Here is a 24133-nt window from a genome sequence, read left to right as displayed (position 1 = left end):
ACTTTCACATTTGAAATGGGGGTAGTGTTGTAGATTCTTGTTGGCTATGGTGGGACCCCTGGAGATTCTTGGGGGAAGGATGCACAGCCATATCTTTGCTGTGCAGTCTCAGGCACGTTCACGTGGGCCTCTTCTGCTGTTCACACCTGCAGCAGAAGCAGCTTTGGCACGTCACACTGGTCAGGAGAAGAAGTGTACCCTTGCTCTGTCACAATTTGATCTAAGAGCAAGTCCTGACAAGACCCCACTCTCCTGCAGCAGGAGATCAAGTCCTTTATTTCTCGGTGAGAATAAAGACAAAGGGAAGCTGTTTTGCTAGTTGTTTTGTAACCACAACAAATCAGCAGAGAGCATGTCCTGTTTGAAACAACAGGGTAAAGTTCAAAGATCGAGGTTGCTCCCTCAGGCAAGGCTGAAGACTCCAGTCCCCGGCATTTGGAATTTAGGCCGCAGTCCTTGTTTTGGGATGGATCAGTGGGGGTGTGGCACATCCTTGCTTTTACCCAGATTTGAACAGCAGAATGGTCACTGGCCCAAGCAGATGTAGATGAAGTGTGTGGTTTCCTGTGTCGCGTAACCTGAAGGTCCTCCCCACAAGGCAGTGCCAGGTGGGGTTGTACTTCTCGTCAACGTCCTTCTCCATAGGGGCCACAATGTCCTCCTCTGTGTTGTGTTTCTCCAGCACCTGGGTGGGGTTAGAGCTGGATTCCTTTCCTGAGGCCACTGTCACAAATGACCACAAATGTAGTGACTTCAAACAACACAAATTGATTCTCTCAGAGCTGAGGAGGCCAGAACTCTGAGATCAGTGTCCCTGGGCTGAAGTCGCAGTGTTGGCTGGGCCACACTCCCTTGGAGGCTCTAGGGAGAGTCTGTTCTTTGCCTCTTGCAGTTTCCAGTGGCTGCCGGCACCCCTTGACTAGATTCAGCCGCATCCCTCCAGTCTCTGTCTCTGTGGACCCGGTGCCTCCTGCTCTTCTGTGGGTTCTGATTTCCCTCTAGGTCTGTCTTATGACTTGTGCTGGTGTTTAGGGCACACTGGAAAAATCCAGGGTAAACTCCCATCTCCAAACCCTTAACTTAATCACTTCTGCAAAGGCCCTTTTACTATCAAGGTCACAAAGACAGCTTCTAGAGCTGGTAGCTGATGACCTGGTGGCCATTATTCAGCCTTCCACAGGGACTTTCAGATGTCCCCATTTTCTTCACAATGGACCCGGAAAAGCAAGGCTCAAGCTTCGTGGTCACAGTGGTGCATCTGCCCTCTGTGGTGGCAGCAAGTTATCACCCATAAGACCAGCAACTGCTTCCAGAGAAGCCTCTGGAGCTGCCTTCCTGCTCCAAGCTGGGAAGGTGGCAGCCATGGAGGATACACACCCACAGCAGGGACATTACGGCCTCTTGTTTTCTGACCCCAGGGGATAGATCAGGAAGCAGAGCATCAGCTTAGATTTTGAAGCTCAAACGGGGAGACTCCCCCCTGGGTCTTATTCTCACTGGCCTCCCTATCATGAGATAAGATATTTCCCAACCCTGCTGTGGGCAGTGCTGGCAGAGTGAACCATGGTCAGTGTTTATCCTGTTATTTCATCAGAAAGTCGGTTTTCCCACTGTCAGCTGGCCAGCAGAATTCCGCATTCCTCACTGGCCTATTGCTTCCCAGGAGGTGGAGAAAGGTGGGCTGTCCATGACTTTCATCGTCAACAAGTCCTCAGTAACGTCAGGAACTCTGCTTTTCCTGGTCCTTTACCAGGGGTGAATGAAAGGTCTGTTTTTGGGTGGGTGATTATCACAGCACTAGCTTAAAGTGAACTGAGAGCAGATCTCTGGTCCAGGCTCACAGGGGAGGATTATACGGTAAGGGGTGGAACACGGTCACTGAAGGCAAGGACTATGTTTTATGTTCTTAACAATCTTGGCCCAAACCCGTGTGTTTCATTTGAACAAGTCCTGCTGTAGGTTTGCTGAGTGGAATGACAGACATCCCCACATCTGGGGTTTCTGCCCCAAAGTCTTCCATCACAGCACCACCTTTTCCCACGAAGAGGAGCAGGTCAAATTTGCTGCAGGAGGAGAGGTACCAGACACTCCCATCAGGCCTGTTTCTGAGTCCTCAGCTGGCCCAGAGGAGGCCTCCATGTGGCCCTTGGGGATTACCCCTCACACTGGCATAAGGAAGGTCCTCGTGGTCCATGTTGCCACTGCCAGGCCACCTCACCCAGCTCTCAGCATCTCTGGACACAAGGCATCCAGCTCTGGTTCTCAGGCTACTTCCATTTGCCCCACGAAGGGACCACTAAGACTTGGTTCTCTCTGGGAGAGAGATGCATGGGGAAATCGAAGGTTTATTTACACAAGTGCTCACTCATGGTGGGTGTTCTTGAATAGAGTCAGACTTAACATTCATGAATAAATGAAGAAAAGTGGATATATTGGAGTACATGAGGAAGTCATCTGGCTTAAAACTAATTCAGCCTGACCTTGCTTTCCCAAAGCGGCTTGATGTGGCCTGTTGAACATGCATTGTACATCTGCTTGAAATGTTTACTATGTCCCAAAGACAAGAATGATACCCTTAAAGATGAGGATGTACTTCCCCCTGCATCAGCATTTGTTTAAGGATTACCATCTCCTTCTGGGAACTATGGATTAATTACCAACCTGCTGTGCTCACCTTGTGAGCTCTCTGCCAGCAAAGCATCCTGTGATAGTAGGAAAAGAGATATTCCTGTTATATGTGATGTAGGCTCTTTGTTCCAAGAGTCTATAGAACCACTATGTACACCCCACTTCTCTGTTACCTTTCTTTCCTTGGGGAAGAAAGATCCCAGACTATCCTTCTAGAACAAGGTTCATAATAAACAAACCCCAATTTTGTTTTATAGATTAACTGTGGATAATTTGCATTGACATTTCTTGTTGCAGTTGCGGCAAGATTTCAGAGAAACCCACCGGAGACCACCTGTAATCTACACTGAACTGGCGTTTGGTACAAATTGCCCCTTTGGCCCCCCCCAAATCACTGCATTCTTCAGGTAACCCCGGTGACTTCTCCTGTAACTCGGATTTCCTTATTTTAAGTCAATAGTCCAGAACTTTATGAGCTGTTTCCAACCTTACGACTAGGTGTCTTAAGGTGATAGTGGTACATAACCTAGGTAAGAAGAGCCTAGGGGGGAATTCCTAGGAAAGAGAATCCCAAGGGGAATTCCTAGGCCAGGGGAGCCTCTGGGGGAACTCTGATGTGAATAGGGCAGGCTGACCTTTTAATTTGGCTTTAAATTGGAAAGAATTGTGTTTACAAAGTCTGAACAAACTGCTTGATAGTGAAATGAGAGTCTGAACTTGTTCCACTGTGAAGAGAAGGGACATCAGCTCCTCTCGGTCATAAGGTGTTCTCAGATGACTGAGAACCTTGCGGGAGTGGCAGACAAGCAACATTGTCCCTAGAAACTGGTCAGTTTTTATAGTAAAAAGAAACTAAAGGAAAAATGGGAAATCAAGCTTCTAAAAGCTGACCAGTTCCCGAATGGGCAGCCTCCCCTCGGAACTCTGGCTGGCTTCATGCTGAAACTTGCAAGTGCTTAATGAAATGGGGATAGCTGCAAATGGTTGACAAGATAACGCAGAATAATTTAAAGTTATAGTGGCCACTTCTGGGCTCCCTTATAAAAGCCAGGTAATAGGGGTATTTTTTAAGGAGTCCAACTCACCACCTTCCAGCATAATTGCTGAGCTAAAGGTTCCAGAAGCTGTAAATATTTACAAAGAAAGAAAAAAGAATTCCTACCATGCTTGTTTGTGTCCTGAGGGCTTGGCTCTATAATCGTCACCTAGCATCTGGTATGTGCTCAAAAAATGTTAAGCCTCCTCTCTGGGGCGGCTGTTCATTTTACCTTTGAGGATGGTAGGGTGGAGTATCGGGGTGGGCAGAGTGAGTCAGACCCAGGTCAGGATCTGCATCCCCATCTGTGACAGTGGGGTGGCAGCTTGTATCTGTGCAGCACCAGCAAGGGCACGATGCAGTCACCGTTTTATGAGCCTATAATTTGGGTTTTCCATATTAAAGTTTAAAACGGATTTATGGTCACACGAAGCTGCGATAGCAGAAAGAGAGCACTGCCCAGGATACAGACAAGAACCCTGCGGGTGTGGACAGAGGAGCCAGGGTCCCAGCAGCCCTTCCTTCCTCCCCAAGCCTTGTCACCTGCTCTAACCACCCTGGGCTTCTTGCCGCACAGTGCAAAACAGGGTCCCTGCACAAAAAGTCTGTGGAGGAGTCACTGCCCCGCCCAGGCTGAGGACTGCTGAGGCCTTGGCTGCTCCAGGCTGGGAGAAAGGGAGGGAGAATATCCATGTGAACACCTGGGGTGGGGGCTGAGACCAAAGGGTCCTGTCCTGTCTTAGCCCTTCTCAGTGGGAGCGCTGGACCCAGGGAGCTTTGGTGCAAACCTCACAGAGGCTCCTCCTGGTGCAGGTCTGGCCCAGTGTGTCTTTGAAATGGCCCTTGGGGGACCCACAGGGATGGAGGTTCAAACAAGGGACCCCGCCAACTAGGATGCAGCAAAGGGCTCAGTTCTGACCCAGGGTGTAGTTCAGAGTCAGCGCTAGCCAGGGTCCCCGTCTGCGTGGGTGCTGGGGAGAGTCACAGGGTCACTTGGGGTCTCGAGGCCGGGCGGTCATTAAATCCACCTCCATCCCAGGGGACCCCGCCAAGGAAGAAGTGTCTGCAGGGAGTCCAGCGGAAGTGGGCAGAGGCCTCCACTCTGGCACTGAAAGAGTTACCAGTTCAAACTGGAAAGGCGCTAAACAGTGTTGCCATCTTGTGTGGCCAGGCGCGGGTTCCTCATGGGACTGGGGTGTCCCCAGCAGGTCGCCTCTGACTCGTCCCAAACCCAGAAGCGGAGAAACAGTCCTCCAGGGCCGCGCAAAACACCGAGCCCGGTACCCCCCACCGCCAACGCAGGTCCCCGAGCAGTGCCCCCCGCCTCGGAGACCCCCAGGCAGGCCGCGGTGGTGGGAGAGCAGGGCGCACCCAAGCCGGTCTTCCGCGCATGTCGCACCACAGGGCTTGCCTGAGTCCAGGAGGCTTTTCTGGAGGGAAGGGCCGGGCTACAGGCGCCCACATTCCAGGAGAGGATTATGCATCCTTGAGGGGGTGAGGGGGACCATGAATCTGCAGGGGATCATGCATTCGTGGGGAGATTGTGCATCCGTGGGGGTCTCATGTAGGGGAGACCATGCATCTTTGGGGGGAATCACGCCTACACAGAAAGATGGTGCATTTGCGGGGATCCACGAGGGTCTGGGCTGGGGTGCTCAGCCGGTGGGGTGAGGTGCCGCCATGCACGCACTGCCGCCCAGCGCTGTGCCCAGGCATAGTCAGGCTGCCTTCCCCTGCAGGATGGCGTGTGCGTCCTGGGGCATCTCGGTGGGTTGGGATGCTGGAGGGGTGAGCATGGCTGTTGCCCCGCCTCCGGCCGCCGGCTCCTCTCCTTGGCCCCCGCCCAATCCATTGCCCGCTGTCCCATGGCGGGGCGGTTTCCGGCCAGAGACCCGCCTGCAGGAAGAATTTGGGCCTGACGTGTTGGGACACCATGGCTGCTTCTGCTTTATCCCAAATTGCCAGCAGGGCGTGGGGCGAGGGCACCGTTTTCTGGTTTCTAGTGGGGAAAGTACAGATCAGATCCGGTCTCTCGATGTGGGCAGCAGTCTTTTCTCTGCTGTTCCCAACCTTGTAACAGGCCCTGGAAAAGTACTTCCTGGTGGTTATGACTGCAGGCAGGTTAGTCAGAGGATGGTTAAACTGGTCACCGCCTCTGGGCCACTGAAAGGCAGTCTGGTACCCACCAGTCAGAGTGCGTGTCTGTGGGATTCCAGGACTTAACTGGTGTTTGGAAGTCTTACAGGGTATGTTAAGTGGCACCTTCTCTGCTTCTCACATTCAAGTCCGTTAGGATCTCTGCCCTCACTAAAGATTTTCCGGATGGGCTTGAGGGTTAATCCAGGTTCCAGTGTGTAAGAAGGAAACGTGGGTGGTGGAAAACCTTCTCTCAGGATCTCTATCTATCCGTCTATCTATCTATCTATCTATCTATCTATCTATCTATCTATCTATCTATCTATCTAACTATGTATCTGTCTGTCTCTCTATCCATCCATCTATATTTGTGGCATAATTTGAGGAAGAAGTGGTACTTTGGCATGGTGATGGTGATGAGGAAGATGGAGTCTTTAACTCCTAAAGCAGGCAATAGCCAAACTCTTGCTCCTTTTTATTTTGGGGCAGCTTTTGGTGCCGTCCTTGAGTCAAGGGCGTTTCCCATCCCCAGGACCTTGCTGCACTGATCAGGTGGTGGGTGAGGTGGAGTGCTCCCTCCTTCCCTGGGCAAGTCCTGCAGCAGAACAACCTGCCGTGGAAGAACGCACCCTCTTGAAGGGAAGAGCAGAGTGGACGGTGCAGCTGAACCTGTGAAACTCTTCTGATTGTTTCCCATTTACCAGAATAACACCACAGAGTCAGACATCTCTGGTTCCTCCCTACAGTTTCACTGTGCTTCTGATCAAATGCTTTATTTCCCTAAAGGGAATGTTTACTTATCCTGAGAGCCTTTCCTCTCCTCCTCATGCCCAGTTTGCCATCACGTTTCAAAGCATTTCCCGTTTTTCATCAGAATTTCGAATTCTCTTCTTCTACGTCTCTCCCCATTTCAGAGACATAATTCTACAACACAGGTGATCAAAATTTTATTTACTCTTTTGAGTCTCTTTCCTCTAATCCAATACAAGCATGCAGTCCTAAGGTCTGGGTTTCCAGTCCTTCAGCTTCATTTTCCCCAAACCGTTATTGGCAAAGTCCCATCTCCTCCCCTCTACCACAAGGGCCCATTCATTGATTCTACTCCCCAGATGCTCCTTTCCAAGCTGTCCTGCAAAGGGAGAATGTCACAGTTCCTACACACTGGGAGCAGAACTCTATCTGCTAGAAAAGGAATGTAAAATTGAAATCACGTACAGGAGTTAGGATTGGGAGTAGGGGGTGTTTATGGTTGAGGAGTGATCGCTGTGGTATTCCATACATTCCTCAACATTTCAACCTTTAAGACAAAATATTTCCCCTAATTTCTAGGTATTATTCAAGGCATCTCCACATATCCCATATTTCATATGTGAAAAACAGAAGGAAATGCTTTAAAAAATTTGGAGGCGGGTCTTTCTCCTGAGACAGCAGCAGTATGAATAAGAGCTACAGTCAATGTCTTCTGCCTTGAAGCTGGGGGGGCTGTTGTTGAAAGGAAAAGTAGATAACATCTTGGGGAAAGGGGTGATTGTCCCTGGGGAATAGCCTCAGCTCAGAAGAGAGTGGTTTCCACCTCAAATCACAGCCATGAGATGAAGTGGATGGTGAGTGGGAGTGGGTGGAGCAGAAATCTCAGAAGGTAGAGAAGCGTGTCTGACTAAGTGTCCACACCTGACCCCTTAGCTAAGCCTTTTGTGGCAGATTGGACAAAGGACCACATTTCCTTCCATCTTCACGTGATCACCTCTCTGCCACATGACTTTGCCACTTATGCATTAAGGGAAGAAGCTTTTCCTTCACCCCCTGGAATTTGGCCGGCCTGTGAGTTCCTCTGACCAAGAGAATGTGGGAGCAGTTATGTTGCAGGAGTTCCCAGTGCAGGCCCAGACTCCCAGCAGCTGCTTCTCTCTTTCTCTTTCTCTTTCTCTTTGGGTTTCTCTCTCTCTCTCTCTGTCTGTCTCTGTCTCTCTCTCTCTATGTCTCTCTGTCTCTGTCTCTCTCATTTTCTCTCTCTCAGCACCCGGAGCCTGTCCTGTGAAGAAGCTGGAACAGCCTCTGACCGTCCAGCCTTGATGTCCCCTCAGTTAGACTAAACTAGAAGGGACTTCTTCCTGATTCCAGGCCCCTGACCTCCCCTTCCTTAGAAAATTTACTTAGAAAACTTGTCACTGTAAACTCTTTCTCTGTCCCTTTGAGAGGTACGTAAATCTTTTCAAAAGTCTCCTAGTTTTCCTGGCCAAGAATGTCTTTCTCAGGGACACAGGGCACCTCTTTGATATGTGACTATTGGGGAGACAGAGCTGCTATCTCTCAGTCTCTGGGGGTGGTAGGGGCCTAACTTTGGGGACCTCTTGGAGACACAGTCCAACTCCAGACATGAGTGACACCATCTGAGACGGCCCAGTCCAGTCCCAACGCCAGAGGACCACACGTGATCTCCTCTGGGAGAGCCAACCCAAACTACTGGGCCACAGAATGAGGAGCACCTAAAATCTGTGTTGGTTTAAGCCACTTCTGGTTGGAGTAGTTGGTTACACAGTAATGAATGTGGATATCCCTCCACTGAGTCATTATTATGGTGCCTGGATGGGACTAATTTGACTCAGCTTGCCAAACCACCATGAAATTGAATATCACCCCTCAGCTCCAGATGATTCTTCAAAGCCCACCTTGTGAGGCCAAGGTTGAGAGTCTGCAAAGCATGTTCCTCCTTTGCCTGCCACGTCCCTTGGGTTCTGCAGACAGGAGCCACAGAAGATGGGAAGGAAGAGGAGGAGAAGGTGATTGCTCCTTCTGCTGGCTTCCTGCCCCTGTTCTGGATGCCCCAGCAATGGCTCTCTGCCCTGGAGCTTTGATGCTTCCAGGCTGTCTCTGTTGGCACTGCTGGAACCGGCATGTGGTGCCCCAGAAGAGCTCCCAGAGAGGCAGGCTTGCAGCTGGGTGGGGCTCCTTCTCTGAGTCTCAGGGTTCTGCTAACCCAAATGTCTTTACTCTGCTCTCCAAGTCCTTGGGGTGGGGGCTGTGTGCTGCAGTTGCCACCCCACTCTTCCTGTTTTACTTTTTCAGTTCTCCCACTCTTTCATCCAGTTCCCACCATTGAATTCTCTCTGTGGAAATTTCTAGTGCATGTTCTATAGAGACACAGGCTTCAAAACTCTAGTGACTCAAAGACTGCTCCTATGTGGCATGGTGCATTGAACTAAGTAGTGAGAGGAAAGTCACCCCAGCTCCCCTTTACCAGGGGGTTGTTCCTAGGATCCATGCATAGAGGAGACTGGTTGGCTGATGATGAGAAAAGCTAATGGATTGTATGAGCATCAGAGGAGAAGGCCATAAAGCATTAAAACTCAACTGAAGGGACAAAGTATTGAGAAAATTTTGAGAATGTATGTCCTTTACCACATCACGGGATTCTGCTTGAGCGCCGTCTCTCCTTCTGCCTGCAGCATCCAGGTGGTGGTTAGAGCATCATGAAACGGCTGTCCCGGCTCACAGAAGGAAGAGGGATTGCAGGCCAGGGCTATTTTGCAGTGTCTGCTGACCTCAGATCTTGACCCTCTTCTGCTTATGTGTCTCCCTTTTCAAGACTTGCTCGACTCTCCATGCTTTCCTGTCTGACACTCAGTTGAACTTGTTTGGAGGAGAGGATCATGAACTGGGGTGGAGGGGGGTTGCTGCTGATGTGAAGGGCATATGCTGACAAACAGGCAAATTTAACTGCCAGGAAAGTGCTGGAGATCATGGAACTCAGACCCCCAACTCCAAGATGTGTTTTGTTTCAATGAAACTGGAAGCATCCCTGCACCGGCGACACGGGGCCACCTGTGAGTGTGTTTGGGGCAATGGTCCGTGCCCACACTGTCCCTCAGTACAGACCAGGCAGTGTTCCCTGGAGAAGCAGGCCACTCTGTCCCATGAGGCAGCAGCACTCCTGGAGACGTGGGCTGAAGTGAGAGAGGAATGCGGGGCGGCTCCCTGCCCTCCAGGAATCTGTAAACGGGGTGAGTCCAGTGCTGTGTCTGTGTCAGGGGGTCTGAGGACATCGCTGTTCTCCTCCTTTGTAAGAGCTATTACAGGAGGTGGTGGAATTATTTGGTGCAGGTCCTACCGAGAGTGTTAATAACAAACTGACATTAAATACCAATGAAAAAACAAGACAGAGGCTCATGCAGGCCGCCCAGTATAAAATAGCACCTCATAGACACCAGGCATCCCCTCGCTCTGCTTTCTTCTTTTCAGCACAGGTGTCACTTAATGAGTTGATTTTCTCATTGTCCATCTGTTTCCACTAGAATGTCATACCCAGGAGGAGGGACATTATCTCAGTCCTTCATCCCAGAACCTGGCAGAAAGGACACAATAAATACCCATGGTGTGAATGCGTGAAGGGGTCTAGGGTTATAAAGGATGGTGATTTGCAGACATCCTGGTCCCCTGCCCAGTCACTGTGCAGACTTTCCCCTCTCCTCTCCTCTCCTCTTTAGGATCCAACAGCCCTGGTGGATGAATGTTCATGGAGAACAGAGGAAGAGGTGAATAACTCCCATGGGTAGCAGGAAGGGGAGCTACTAAGCCTTGGAAGGTCCTTCCCCGTGGGGATGACACAGCATAGACATGCGGGGTGTGTTCGGTGAGAGGATTAGAGGACAGGAGAGGGCAGGGACAGATGCAGCGGGAGAGTTAGGCTGTGACTTGGAGCGTGTTCTGATTTGGGGGCTGTGTGGGCAGAGGCAGGGGCTGCAGAGGTCTACGTAGGAAGCATTTAGACAGAGCAGTGTGGTGGAGGGTTTGGGGGATGGTTTTGAAGCTGCATTTGTTTTGCAAGTTCTTGGCGTTATCTCTAGTTCATCCTTCCTTGGGCAGCTGTAGGGAGGAGCCTGCAGGAGATGATTGGGGTGTTAAAGACCCCTCCTTCACCTCCCCCTGACTCAGCCCTGCTTCTGGGTGTAGAGAGAAACACGACTGTCTCCAGTCACATAGAGGTCCACAGGGAAGGGAAAGGTCTGAATGAAGACATTGGGGGGCTTTCAGCACAGATGACATTATTGGTCCCCTCCCCTCTGTGGATTCCGCAACCAATACAGTATAAAGGGCAAAATAAGTATAATTGAGTCCAGAAAATTCTGATTTTCTCGGCAACAACTAGTCATGCATGATATTTTTCAGCAAATTCTTCCACTGCCATCACAGCCCTGGGCTATACTTCATAGGACTCTGGGTCCCGTCTCTAGAGCAGAGCCCTGATCCATCTGGACATTTGTCCAGAGAATCTTATCTTGAAGACAGGATTTGTAAAGGTCTGAGCCTTCTCCTGAGCCGAGTTAAGCCCCTCACACAACACACAGTCCCTTATTGGTAGAAGGGCCCCGGATACTCTTTGTGGTCAATGGAAGAGTGGCCACCATTGTACCCCTCTCCCTGAATCGGACCTCAACTGTGTGACTGTGCATGTCCTCCCGTCTGCAGGTGGAGTCTGTTTCCATAACTCTGGAATCTCCCTGGCCTTTAGACTTGCTTTGGTCAATAGAATACAGCGGACAAGGCCACTTATAAGCCTTGATTTCTAGACACGTTGCATTCTTCGTCTGGTTCTGCTGGGACCCTGGAAATCATGATGAGAACAAGCCTCGGAGAGTCTGAGATGAGAAGAGACTTGGCTCAGAGATTCCCATTGTCTCTGCCAGAAGGCAGCCGCAGTCAACCTGGAAGCTGACTGCAGATGCAGGAGTAAGCCCAGGTGTTCTGTGATGAATTGTGTCCCCCCAAATTCATATGTTGATGTCCTAACCCCTAATACCTCAGAATGTAACCATATTTGGAGATAAGGTCCTTCAAGAGGTAATTAAATTAAAATAAGGTCATTAGGGTGGGCCCTAAGCCACAATGACTGGTATGCTGCCAAGAAGAAGAAGTTTGAACAGAGGTGTGCACAGCAGGAAGACCATGCGAAGACACAGGGAGAAGTCAGCCCTCGGCAAGTGAAGGAGAGAAGCCTCAGAGGAAATCAACCATGCTGACACTTTGATTTTGGACTGCCAGCCTTGGTAATTGTGAGAAAATCAATTTTTATTGCTTAAACCACCCAGGCTGTGGTCCTTTGTTATGACAGCCCCAGAGGACTCATATCTGGTAGGTGAGACCAGAAGACTCACTCAACTGAGCCCAGCTCCTCCTGCCAATCATGTAATCATAAGCTCAGTAGGTGGTGGGTGTTTAAGCCACTATGTTCTGGGCTGGGGTCTCACAAAGTCAACCGATAAATGTTTGAAGGCCCAGGAGATGGCTCAGCATTAATGGAAAACAGAATAAGGTGAATTTCTGATTTAATGTCCCTCCTTTGTCCCTTGCACACACATCTGCCATATATGGGGACATCACAGTACCCTCCCTATAATTAGGGAGCTAGAATCCCCTCTTCCAGCACATACCTGACAGCCCAACATTTCCATGTGAAAGCATCTCCCATCACACACGCCAGGCCTCCCACTCCTAGGCCTGCCATGCACGCGTCAGTTCCCTCTCTGCTTCCACGTACATGTCTCTCCCAGACACTGTCACACAGAGTAATCACTTTTTTTTTTTAAAATACAGAAATACAGCAGGGGTCATTTCTTTATTTTCAGGAAAGAATACCATAGCACTTTCAGAGTTATAGTCGGCCCTTTATTTCAGTCTCTGGGCTCCTTATCCTCCCATGTTCTTCATCTCCGCACGGGGCCAACAGCATTTCCCTACTGCAAACATCCAACAGTAACCAATATGTACATGATCTTCTGGGCAAGAAAACCAATAACACTTGCCGCTAACGTAACCGCACTTCTCTTCTGTGTTTATGATCAGGACCTGGGCTGTGGAGAGGAAGATATTTCAGTCACTCATTGGGAGCAACATTCCCTGTGAATGCAGGGTCATGACATGTGCACCGCAGAGCCGGCAGGAGAGGCTCCTTCTGCAGGTGCCTCCCTTAGAAACCCTACGGAGCCCCCGCTCCCTCTGCTCTGCTGCCACTGCTATGTTGGCTCCTGGCGGGCAGGACAGCCTCTGCTTTAAAGAGGGCAGGTACCGAAGTGTCTGCCCCGAATGCTGACTCAAGGCTCCCCCGCTGCCCTTCAGCGTCCAGGCCCTACTCCAGATGCTCAAGGGGAATCTGTGCAGCCTCATGTGGCCTGGTGAGAACCACCCCACAGTGCACACTCCAACATGCCCTGGGCACAAAAGGACAGGAGAGATTGGGCCAGAGGAACTGGGCAGAAAGAGTAGACAGGGGTTAGTGGACTTCCGTCCTGCCATCCCCTGTGCTGCATCCAGGTCTCAGGAGGAGTTGGCATGTGGGCCTGTCACCGTGGGCCATCCAGTCAAGAACACACAAAATCAAGAGCCAGGAATCACACAGGGGGAACACACCTGGCATGTCTGTCCTGCTCTATGAGGCCTCTCCTAAGCTCTGCCTTGTTTGTCTTCAATCTGACTCTGTACAACTCTGGGGTTTGTCTTCCTATTCTAAAGAAGACAAGACTGAGTTTGAGGACAGCTTGGTGACTTGTCTAAGTGCACGCTCTGAGTCAGTGTCAGAGCTGAGAAACACATACTAGTGTTTTGGCTCCTGGGTCCAGCTCTCTCCTTTATCCTGGGCTCTATCCCAGGCAGTAAAGTCAGACAGCAAATGAGCCCTGGGGACAGCACCTCCTACGTGGTAGTTATCCCCATGGCCTGTCCCAAGGCCAGCATCACCTGCCAGCATGAAGGCCTGGCCTGGCCCAGTGGTGTTGTCTCTACCTAGTCACTGGGTCCATGTTTCACGGAAATGACTCCATCCTTAGCCTGAGAGATACTGAGCGGCATGTTTCAGTTCATTAAGAGAAAGCTAAGAATCTCGCTTGAGACTTTCCTTCTTTGGTTGACACTCTTCTTGATGCTCAGATTTATTACATATTTCTAGACCCAAAGCCACTCCCCCTACACGGGCTGGTCCCCATTCCCATCACATGAGACCCCTGTGACCCCACACCAGCCTGGTTTCAGAGCTCACCTGTGGCAAAGTGAGGAAAGAGGAGGAAGCAGGTCAGGAGCACGAAGCAGAGACCCTGCATGGTGAACGCCGGCTGGATGCTGGGTTGTGGGAGAAGATGGAGGAGCTGCTCTGAGACCTGGACCCAGCGAGGCTGCTGTGGGCTTGAGGAATCTCTATTTCTATGCCTCCTGGGGGCTTGCACAACAGCACTTGTTTGGAAACCTTGCCTGCTATGATCCTGATTACAGACAACTATTGATATCTGTACATGGAACACTGTTCATTACCCAACCCCGCTCCCTCAGGCACACCCTTGAGGTGGGAATCTCACTCTAAGGTGGGATGCTTGACCCACACACCTGACCTCAGAGAGTGTGTGAGGATGGACCCCTAACCGATGCTGCAGCAACCAGAGAGGAGATTCCTTTCACCAAAATGATGATCGGGGTGGGTTGTGGTGGAAACGTCCATGACTGTGAAGTTCAGCACGTTTGTTCAATTGTTGGAGAAAGAAAAGCTCTTTTTGTTTGAAAGGTACAAAAGCAACGTTTCCCCAGGATTGCAGCAGCCATTTCCCATTTGTAAAGAAGTGGATCAGGGCATAAATCAGACACTGGTGAAAACAGCCTGGGTTCTTGTGGACATTGTACCCAAAAAGGGGTCCAAGTACCCCGAATCCTGACCTTCCTCTGGATGGTTCCAACCGTGGCCCTTGTTTATTTTCTTCAGGTTGAGCTGAGTTCTTGCTTATCTGCAATTGCAAGCATGTGGGTTGGCAGTGAGATTTGAGGCTGCAAGGCAGAGGAAGCCCAGCCGTGATGGGGGGCTGGGCAGGGTTGGTGGCCGCCCCTGGGAACAGAGCTGTGCTTTTCTACTAGTCAGGTAAAGCAGTAATATCACATATGAAATGTGAGGAAAGCTCTAGATTTCTTTGACAAGTCACAGGACCCCTGGGGATGCTTGGGGGAGGGATTCGCAGCCATATCTTTGCTGTGCTGTCTTCTTGCACGTTCACGTGGGCCTCCTCTGCTGTTCAGACCTGCAGCAGAAGCAGCTCAGGCACGCACAGTGGTCACAAGATGGATGAGCGCACTCTTGCTCTTCCATGATTTGCTCTGATAACAGCGAGTCCTGACAGAGCAGATGCTCCTGCAGCAGGAGGTGAAGTCCCTTCTTCCTGGGTCTGGAGCTGGATTCCTTTCCTGAGGCCACTGTCACAAATGACCACAAATGTAGTGACTTCAAACAACAGAAATTGATTCTCTCAGAGCTGAGGAGGCCAGAACTCTGAGATCAGTGTCCCTGGGCAGAAGTCACAGTGTTGGCTGGGCCATGCTCTCTCAGAGGCTCTAGGGAGAGTCTGTCCTTTGCCTCTTGCAGCTTCTGGTGGCTACCTCCACCCCTTGACTTTCAGCCACATCCCTCCAGTCTCTGTCTCTGTGGACCTGGTGCCTCCTGCTCTTCTGTGGGTTCTGATTTCCCTCTGTGTCTGTCTTATAACTTGTGCTGGTGTTTAGGGCACACCCGAAAAATCCAGGGTAAACTCCCATCTCAAAACCCTTAACTTAATCACACCTGCAAAGACCCTTTTACCAAATAGGTCACCTTCACATGTTCTAGAGCTGACAGTTGATGCCTGGTTGGCCATTATTCAGCCTACCACAGGGGCTTTAAGATATCCCTATTTTATTCACAAATGGCACACAAAAACAAGGCTCGAGCTTCGTGGTCACAGTGCTGTATCAGCCCTCTGTGGTGGCAGCATGTTGTCACTTATCAGACCAGCAGCTGCTTCCAAGGAACCCTCTGGAGCTGCCTTCATGCTCCAAGCTGGGAAGGTGGGAGCCATGGAGAATCCACACCCACAGCAGGAACATTACGGCCTCTTGTTTTCTGACCCCAGGGGAAGGATCAGGAAGCAGAGCGTCAGCTTAGATTTCAAAGCTCAAATAGGGAGGCTCCCCTCTGGGTCTGACTCATCTGATTCTCGCTGGCCTCCCCATCATGGGAGAAGATATTTCCCAACCCCACTGTGGGCAGTGCTGGCAGAGCGGACCGTGCTCAGTGTTTATCCTGTTACTTCATCTGAAAGTCGGTTTTCCCACCGACAGCTGGCCACCAGAATTCCGCATTCCTCACTGACCTATTGCTTCCCAGGAGGTGGAGAAAGGTGGGCTGTCCATGACTTTCATCGTCAACAAGTCCTCAGTAATGTCAGGAACTCTGCTTTTCCTGGTCCTTTACCAGGGGTGAACGAAAGGTCTGATTTTTGGGTAGGCGATTATTGTAGCACTAGTTTAAAGTGAACTGACAGCAGATCTCTGGTCCAGGCTCACAGGCGAGGATTATATTCTAAAGGGTAGAACAAGGTCACCAAAGGCAATGACTATGTTTTGTGTTCTTTAAAATCTCTGCCCAAACCTCTGAGTTTCATGTGACCAAGCCCTGCTGCAGGTTTGCTGTGTGGAGTGATAGACATCCCACATCTGGGGTTTCTGCCCCAAAGTCTTCCATCACAGCCCACATGGGGCCATATTTTCCCCATGAAGAGCAGCAGCTCAAATTTGCTGCATGAGGTGAGGTACCATAGATGCTCCCATCGGGCCTGTTTGTGAGTCTTCATCTGGGTCAGAGGAGGCCCCCATGTGGCCCTTGGGTGTTATCCATCACACTGGCATCTGGGAAGGTCCTTGGGGTCCATGTTGCCACTGCCGGCAATTCACCAAGCTCTAGCATTTATGTCCACCAGGATTCCAGCTGTGGTTCTCAGGCTGCTTGCATTTGCCCCTGGAAGGGACCGCTAAGATTTGGCTCTCTCTTAGAGGGTGGCACATCCAAGGGTTAAATCGAAGGTTTATTTACATAAGTAATCACTAATATCGGGTTTCTTGAATAGAGTCAGACTTAACACTGATGAATAAATGAAAACAGTCAGATGTGTTGGAGTATATGAAGAAGTCATTTAGCTTAAAACTCATTGGGCCTGACCTTGTTTTTCCAAAGGGGCCTGATGTGGCCTGTTGAGCATGCGTTCTACATCTGCTTGAAAGATTTACTATGTCCCAAAGAGAAGAATGATGCCCTTAATGATGGGGATGTGACTTACCCCCATATCAGCATTTGTTTAAGGATTAGCAGCTCTTCCTGGGAACTTAGGAACTGTTGCTGAACTACTGTGCTCACCTGGGGACCGCTGATGTGCTGTGCCAGCTAAGATGCTTTGACAGTAGTAAAAGAGATATTTCTATCATGTGTGATGTACACTCTTTCCTGCAAGATGGCATATAACCACTCTTTACACCCCACTTCCTTGTTGACCTCCCTTCCTTGGGGAATAAAGTACCCAGGCTATACTCCTCGAACTTGGCTCATAATAAGGCTTCCCCAATTTTAACTTATATATTAACTATGGATAATTTGCATTGACATTTCTTGGTGTCATTCCAGCAAGATTTCAGAAAAACTCACCAGAGACCACCTGAAATCTACACTGAACTGGCCTTTGGTACAAACTGACCCATTGCCCCCACAAATTACAGCATTCTTCAGGTGACCCAGTGATTTTCCCTGAAACTTGGATCTGCTTATTTTAAGTCAATGGTGCACAGTTTATATGAGCTGTTTCTATCCTTAAGGCTAGGTGTTTTAAGGGGGTACTATTACATACTCTAGATAAGAGCAACCTAAGGAGGAATTCCTAGGGAAGAGAAACCCAAGGGGATATTCTCAGCCTTCGGAGCCTAGAGGGGTGACTTTGGAGGGAATAGGGTGGCTGACCTTTTAATTTGGCTCTAAATTAGAAAGAGTTGTGTTTACAAAGTCTGAACAAACTGCTTGATAGAGACATGAGAGTCTGGACTTCCTCAGCTCTGAAGAGAAGAACACCAGCTTCTCCCAGCTGTACGGTGTGCTGAGCTGACTGAGAACCTCATGGGAGTGGCAGACCCATTACACTGCCCCTAGAAATTGGTCAGAATTTATAGTAAATGCAAACTAACAAAAAACAGGAAATTGAGCTTCTAAAAGCCTTGAATGGGCAGCCTCCCCTTGGAACTCTGACTGGCTTCATGCTGAAACTTGCAAGTGCTTAATGAAATAGCATAGCTGTAAATGCTTGACAAGACAGCCAGAATAATTTAAATTTACAGTGGCCATTTCTGTGATCCTTTATAAGAGCCAGGTAAGAGGGAAGTGCTTTAAAGAGTCCTGCTCTCCACGTTCTGGCATAATTGCTCAACTAAAGGTTTCAGAAACTGTAAATAGTTACAAGAAACAAAAAAATTCTTACCATGCTTGCTTGTGTCCTGACCTTGGCTCAATAATCATCAGGTACAGGTTTCTATATACAGCCAGACAAAATGTGGTTGTTTCCCATTTTGCAGTCAGAAATAGTCAAACACAAATGTGGGCTCTACTCTATTCTCAGCTAAGGGGGCTACCAAACTGTCACCACCCTCAGAGGAATTACATGGGCTATTAGAAGGAGCAAAGTGATTATATCAGATTATATAAGAGGTGCAGTTTAAAACAAAACTTTCAAAATTCCAAAATAACCTTATTGAAAGTTTTGTTGCAAAAAGCTAATAGAAAATTAAGTTATAAAAGGTACCTAAAAGAAAATGTATTGGGACTTGTCTTTACAGACACCCCTGTATTATTCTCCCAGAGTTAATGAGACTCTGAGAGGCATTCTGGGAAACTGCTATGTTAAAGGTAATGGAATTGTTCAATACCGCCAGGTAGATACTGTTTGTCCCTCTGAAACCTGACAAGACACTGGAAGGAGTTAACAATTTATGATGAGAAGTTCAGCCAAACTGGAAGCTGATATGCAGAGCCTCCTAAGAATTTTTTGGCCTTCTTCCATAAGTTAAAACAAAACTAAGCACCCAGAGGGAAAGAAGCCAATTAGGATGATGTAGTTGGACAGGTAGATTGACTTCTAATGATTTTTATGTTAGAACCCAAATTTCTGAGAGGTTAAGAGCAAGTCTCTTCAAGTTACAAAGCTTTGCAAAAGTAGAAAACAGCTCTAGAGGCAGTTCAGATTCCACACATTTCCTTCATCTCAAAAAGGCTTATTGCCTCACCTCTCCAGGAACTCTTATCCAGCCCATCTCCTATTCCTAAGATTGAGGAAAAGTGAAGGAAAAAAGGCAAGAAAAATGGCCGTAAGGTCACCCTTGCCTGAAATCTGGCATCTTGAGGTTCTTCTCCACAAATATTACTAGAAAAAGCTTAAAACAAAATTTAGATTCCATTATTTTTTCATGACTAGTGAGCTTTATACTACTGAACATGATTCATGTCAGTAATTTTAAAACAATAGCTGTGGAGTTTCTGTATGTGTGTCTATATGTATGTCATATATGTGTGATATCTTACCTCCAGATGGTAAAGAGCTCTGTTTAGTTTGCTTAAAGTAAGCACTGATATAAATGTAATGGAAATGAACCCAAATATCTTTCAAGTTAACATAATATACAACAATCTTTGGCAAGTGGAAGCTTATTTTAGTTTGTTGGTTTGATTAACATAAACCTATTTTCAGAGTTATCAGTATGGAAACAAGTCAACTAAATAAACGTGAAAATGAAAAGAGAGTTGGGTGAAATTTTTAACAATCACTCTGTGTTATGGGGTAGGCACTTAAAATAATTTCAAAACCCTTTGGAAACTTGAAACCTTAGGTTTTGCTAATTGAGTTAAATGCTAAAATTTGTTTCATATCTAGGTCATTTCCATGGTGATAAAATATTAGATGTTAATTATAGAAGATAGATGTATCTACTTTGGGCTCCTTATTACAGAGAAACTAAAAAATGCTTGAGTCTATTAGTAAAAACTGTTATATTTTGTTAAAATATTGTAGTATGAATTTGAATTTTTCTATAAATAATAAAAAGCTTTTAAAAATTTGCCAAACCACAGAATGCTAATATAAATATGATTCATAACTGCTTACTTCATAGTTTTCACTAAAAGTTAAGGTCTGACAGGGTTAAAAATCCTAACTAATATATGTCATTAACACTACTAAAAATTTCACAAGGAAAACATCTTTGTATTCAAGGAAAGTAAGATGTATGTTTTCAGTAAAGTATGTATAAAGAATGGAAATATTTTTGATTGTTTTGTTGAGAAACATAAGTTTTTCCTAAAGCTCTAGGAAGGAAAGAAGATATGGGATAAATTTTGAGTGTATCAAGAAAGGTACAGAATTTTTGGGGAAAGTGAACCGTGAGGAAAGAGTTTTGTGCAGGGTCATGTTGGCCAAAATTAAAATAAATTTAATTCAGTAACATTTAATACCAAAAGTAAGCTGGGGGAAAATTAAAATTTGGTTCTCTCTCACATAAAAGGATATTTTTCCTAGACTTTTATTTGGCTTTTCATAAAGAGAGTATAAAAGGTTTTCTTTACTTTTGAGTAAGTCTCTCTTTGTTCATATGGATGACTAAGCATTGTTTCACAGCAACCATTATCCCACAGTGACACAAGATCAGCAAATACTTGATCTTGTTTGACCAAGGGTTTTTAAAACCTTTTGATATTTTTGACAAGCCCCCCCAAATTCATATCCTAAATAAAGTCTTTCTTTTGATTTGAAAATTTCTCTGTGAATTTTCAGAAGGCCCCTTGGACTTATCAAAGTAATTTATTCTCTCTTCCTATAAAGAGCGAGATACAAGACTAACTAGGGTAGTTTGTTATGCTAAAATGCATGGGAAGCAGTGTCAAGTAAATAATGATAAACTTTCTCAGGTTATACATAGGTAAATATTTTTCACCATCCTAACCCTACTACCTTGCTTCCAGCACCACAGGCGGAAAATGCCCACGATTGCATTCTATTTTCTCATTTGGTTTACAGATAGGTCTTACTTAAAGCTTGAGCAAGGACATTATCAAGCGAAACCTACTGTTCAGCCTCAAGAATGAATGCTATTTTCTATTAACTCTTCTAATCGAGTGAAAGACTTCCTTCTACAGGTTCCGGAATTTGCCACAGAAGAAGAGAATCAAGGTGGCAACAAAAGGGGGAATTTCTGACCCCATCACAGAGATGTGGCTCGGGCCTGATATGAAAAACTCACACTGCATATTGGAGCACAATTGCCACTGGCCCAGCAAATACACCAATTAACCCACTGGACATCTTAAAAGATGACTTTAAGGGGGTAATAATACTTTTGGAACATTTCTCCCACAGTGGCTCATAAACCATGTTCACTGTACCGTATGTCCAAGAAATAACCTAGGGAGACAATTTCATGAGTCATAAAGCCACCTCCCCTTCCTTAGGGACCCTTTGAGGTATGGCAATTGGACTTTATTCAAATGCCACCATCTCAAGGATATAAATCTCTCTTGTAATGATCTGTATGTTCTCACAATGGGTTGAAGCATTTCCTTACAAAAGAACAATGGCTTCAGGTAAATTCTTATTGGAGAATATAATTCCTATTCGAGGAATACCTACTGAGTTACACAGTGACTTGGGAACTAATTTCGTGAGACAAATAATTAAATCTATTTGTAACATTGGCCAATAATGCAACATTTTAATTCATGGTGCAAAGAAAAAGCTCAATTGTCAAAATTTTCAGAAGCAATTAATGTCCTCTGGATGAAAGCTCTTCTGCTAGTGCTCCTCAATCTTAGATCTACACACTGTGGTAAGCATCAGCTGTCCCTTTTCAAGATATTAAATGGATGGCCTATGCAGTTAGATGAACGAATGTGTGAGCCAACATTTCTTAAAGCAGATTTCTTACATCATCGTCAAAGTCTCATTGAGGCACGTAAAGAAATGAGAGATTGGCTGCTGATTCTTTTCACAGTGAGTTCCTGAGAGATGAAGACCTTAAGAATCACGGACTTCCACCTGAAGATTTTGCTTTTTGAGAAATACATCAGATAAAAGACTCTTTGCAGCCCTGTTGGAAAGGAGTATCCAAGGCCTCTCCATCTGAGTGGGTTTCACTGCCTATTTCTGATCCCGGGCTTCAACTGACCAAGGCAAAAGTCTCCAGACCAGGATGAGAAGAAGACGGCATCTGTTGCAGGCAGCTGTCCCAAGACTCTGGACCAGGTCTGTATTCCCAACCTTATATCTGCTCGTCTAAATCTTTGTAATGCTTAAACTGTATACTTGTTTTATAATTGTTCCACGTGAGGTTTTCAGAACACTACCATCCTTCAAGAAAGTCTTTGGTTTGGAACAGGCTGTTTTTGATGTTCAGGTGTTTATTGAGTGACTCCTAATGGGATTCAGTGTTTATGTGGAACAAATCTATGGCCTTGGTTACTGGCTGGATGGCTAAAACACTGCACCTTTAACTTCCCTTGGAAGCAGGGAAGGGTTCACCCTGAGCTAATATCTGTTGCCCATCTTCTGCTCTTTAAGGTCAGATGGTCTTGTAGAGTGGTCCACTGCTATGGACACCTAGCAGCTATATTTCTTCCTTCCTTGGGCCTTCATCTTCCATGAAGATGTCATGTCACATTTAGAAGTCCTGACTAAATTTACTCAAAAAGTCATTAACGATATTCAAGCAGAAATAGCCTTATTAAATACTGAGATGTTTTTAATAGGAAAGTCTGTCATTCAAAACAGAATTTCCTTAGAAATTCTATCAGCATTCCAAGGTGGTATATATACAATGATTCAAACTAGATGCTGTGCTTTTATACCTGATGACTCTTTCATTGTGTCATCTCTGCTAAAGCACATGAAAAAGCAGGTGAATGTCTTAAGTGATCTTACAACCAGTTGTGATTTTTTTTGGTTGGCACCCTTCAGGTATTGATTCTCTCTTTTTTCAAAAAGATTTTATTTTTTTCTTTTTCTCCCCAAAGCCCCCCAGTACATAGTTGTATATTCTTCATTGTGGGTCCTTCTATTTGTGGCATGTGGGATGCTGCCTCAGCGTGGCTTGATGAGCAGTGCCATGTCCGCACCCAGGATTCGAACCAATGAACACTGGGCTGCCTACAGCAGAGCATGCAAACTTAACCACTTGGCCACAGGGCCAGCCCCAATTGATTCCCTTTTGTAATTCAGATGGCAATTCCTATTTCTATTGCTCTTTGAAGTCTTTGTATTAGTCACAATATTCAAACTGACGACTATTTTCTTTACTCAGTGTTGTAAGACTGGCATACAGGCTGGAGTAATGACTACTCAGAGACTTGAGAAGGTCGATCAATCTTATAATCCTTTTCTCATAAAGACTGTGCCACATAACTCAATTTAATGTTAATGTTTTCAACTATTGAATTGTCATTATTGTTATTGTACCCACTCTATAACTGGAAACAATGTGAGCATGAGGAGTTATTTAAAAACAGCTGTACAATGCTTGTCCAATGACAATAATTAATAGAAAAATTATATAATCTGTGAAATGTTTCCTCTGTTAATATATACACCTATACTTATCTGACTATTCCCCCAAGTGTGGATAACTGGGCAAGTCAATGAGATAAAAGCCTGGCACCAAGGGACATGATGCACCCAGGGCAGGCAGCAACCACCTTGCTGCTGAGGGGAAATATTTTGATCATCAGTGCTTTCTATTGAAGGATTGCTGATCAAAAGAGGGATAATGATGAATAAATCAAAATCAATAGGATATATCAGAGTATATGAGGAAGCCATTTGGTTTAAAACTAACCCTGCCTGACTATGTTTTCAAAGGGGCCTGAGGTGGCCTGTTGAGTAGGCATTGTATGTCTGCTTGAAACATTTATTATGTCCCAAAGAGAAGAATGGTGCCCTTAAAGATGTAACTTTCTTCTTTATCAGTATTTCTTGAAGGACAAGCATCTTTTCCTGGGAACTAAGAGTTAATTACCAACCTGCTGTGCTCATCTTGTGACTGCTGACTTGTTGACCACTGACCTGTTGTGACACTTAAGCATCTCATGACAGGAGTAAAAGAGATATTCCTGTCATATGTGATGTACTCTCTTCGTTCCAATACTGTATATAACCACTCTGTATACCTCACTTCATTGGTCCCCTTCCTTCCTTAGAAGGCCCCAGACCATAGTTTTCAAACTTGGCTCATAATAACCTCACCCAAATTTGATTTATACAGTGACTATTCATTATTTGCTTTGACAGCACTAATTTAGCATGTATCACTTGGAATTAAAAAAATAATGCGTTCTTGTGTTAAGTCATATTTTCCATAAGCTACTTTATCTCAGGAGATTTGTGTTTACTGGTTTTTTGATTCTTAGTAGATTCTTCTGCCTTGTTATGAAGTCACTTAAAGTGATCCCTTCTTAGATGCCAATCAGAACTATGCAAA

At 46.6% G+C, this 24133-nt stretch overlaps 2 long non-coding RNA genes across 2 annotated transcripts; one reads left to right on the top strand and one right to left on the bottom strand.

The window, feature by feature from the left end:
* The first annotated feature begins 396 nt into the window (after positions 1-396).
* LOC139080105 (uncharacterized) lies at positions 397-23222 on the top strand. Its single transcript, XR_011534273.1, has 3 exons — positions 397-608; positions 2926-3035; positions 20686-23222. It is a non-coding gene; the product is annotated as an uncharacterized lncRNA (long non-coding RNA).
* LOC103557228 (uncharacterized) lies at positions 12392-13957 on the bottom strand. The gene is made up of 2 exons (XR_011534270.1): positions 13830-13957; positions 12392-12648 (listed from the first exon to the last, which is right to left on the bottom strand). It is a non-coding gene; the product is annotated as an uncharacterized lncRNA (long non-coding RNA).
* Positions 23223-24133: the final 911 nt, after the last annotated feature.

Source organism: Equus przewalskii, chromosome 28 (assembly GCF_037783145.1).
Source record: "Equus przewalskii isolate Varuska chromosome 28, EquPr2, whole genome shotgun sequence".
Lineage (NCBI taxonomy): Eukaryota > Metazoa > Chordata > Mammalia > Perissodactyla > Equidae > Equus > Equus przewalskii.
The sequence above is the reverse complement of the archived record's forward strand: the minus strand, read 5'-3'. Positions and strand labels throughout refer to the sequence as shown.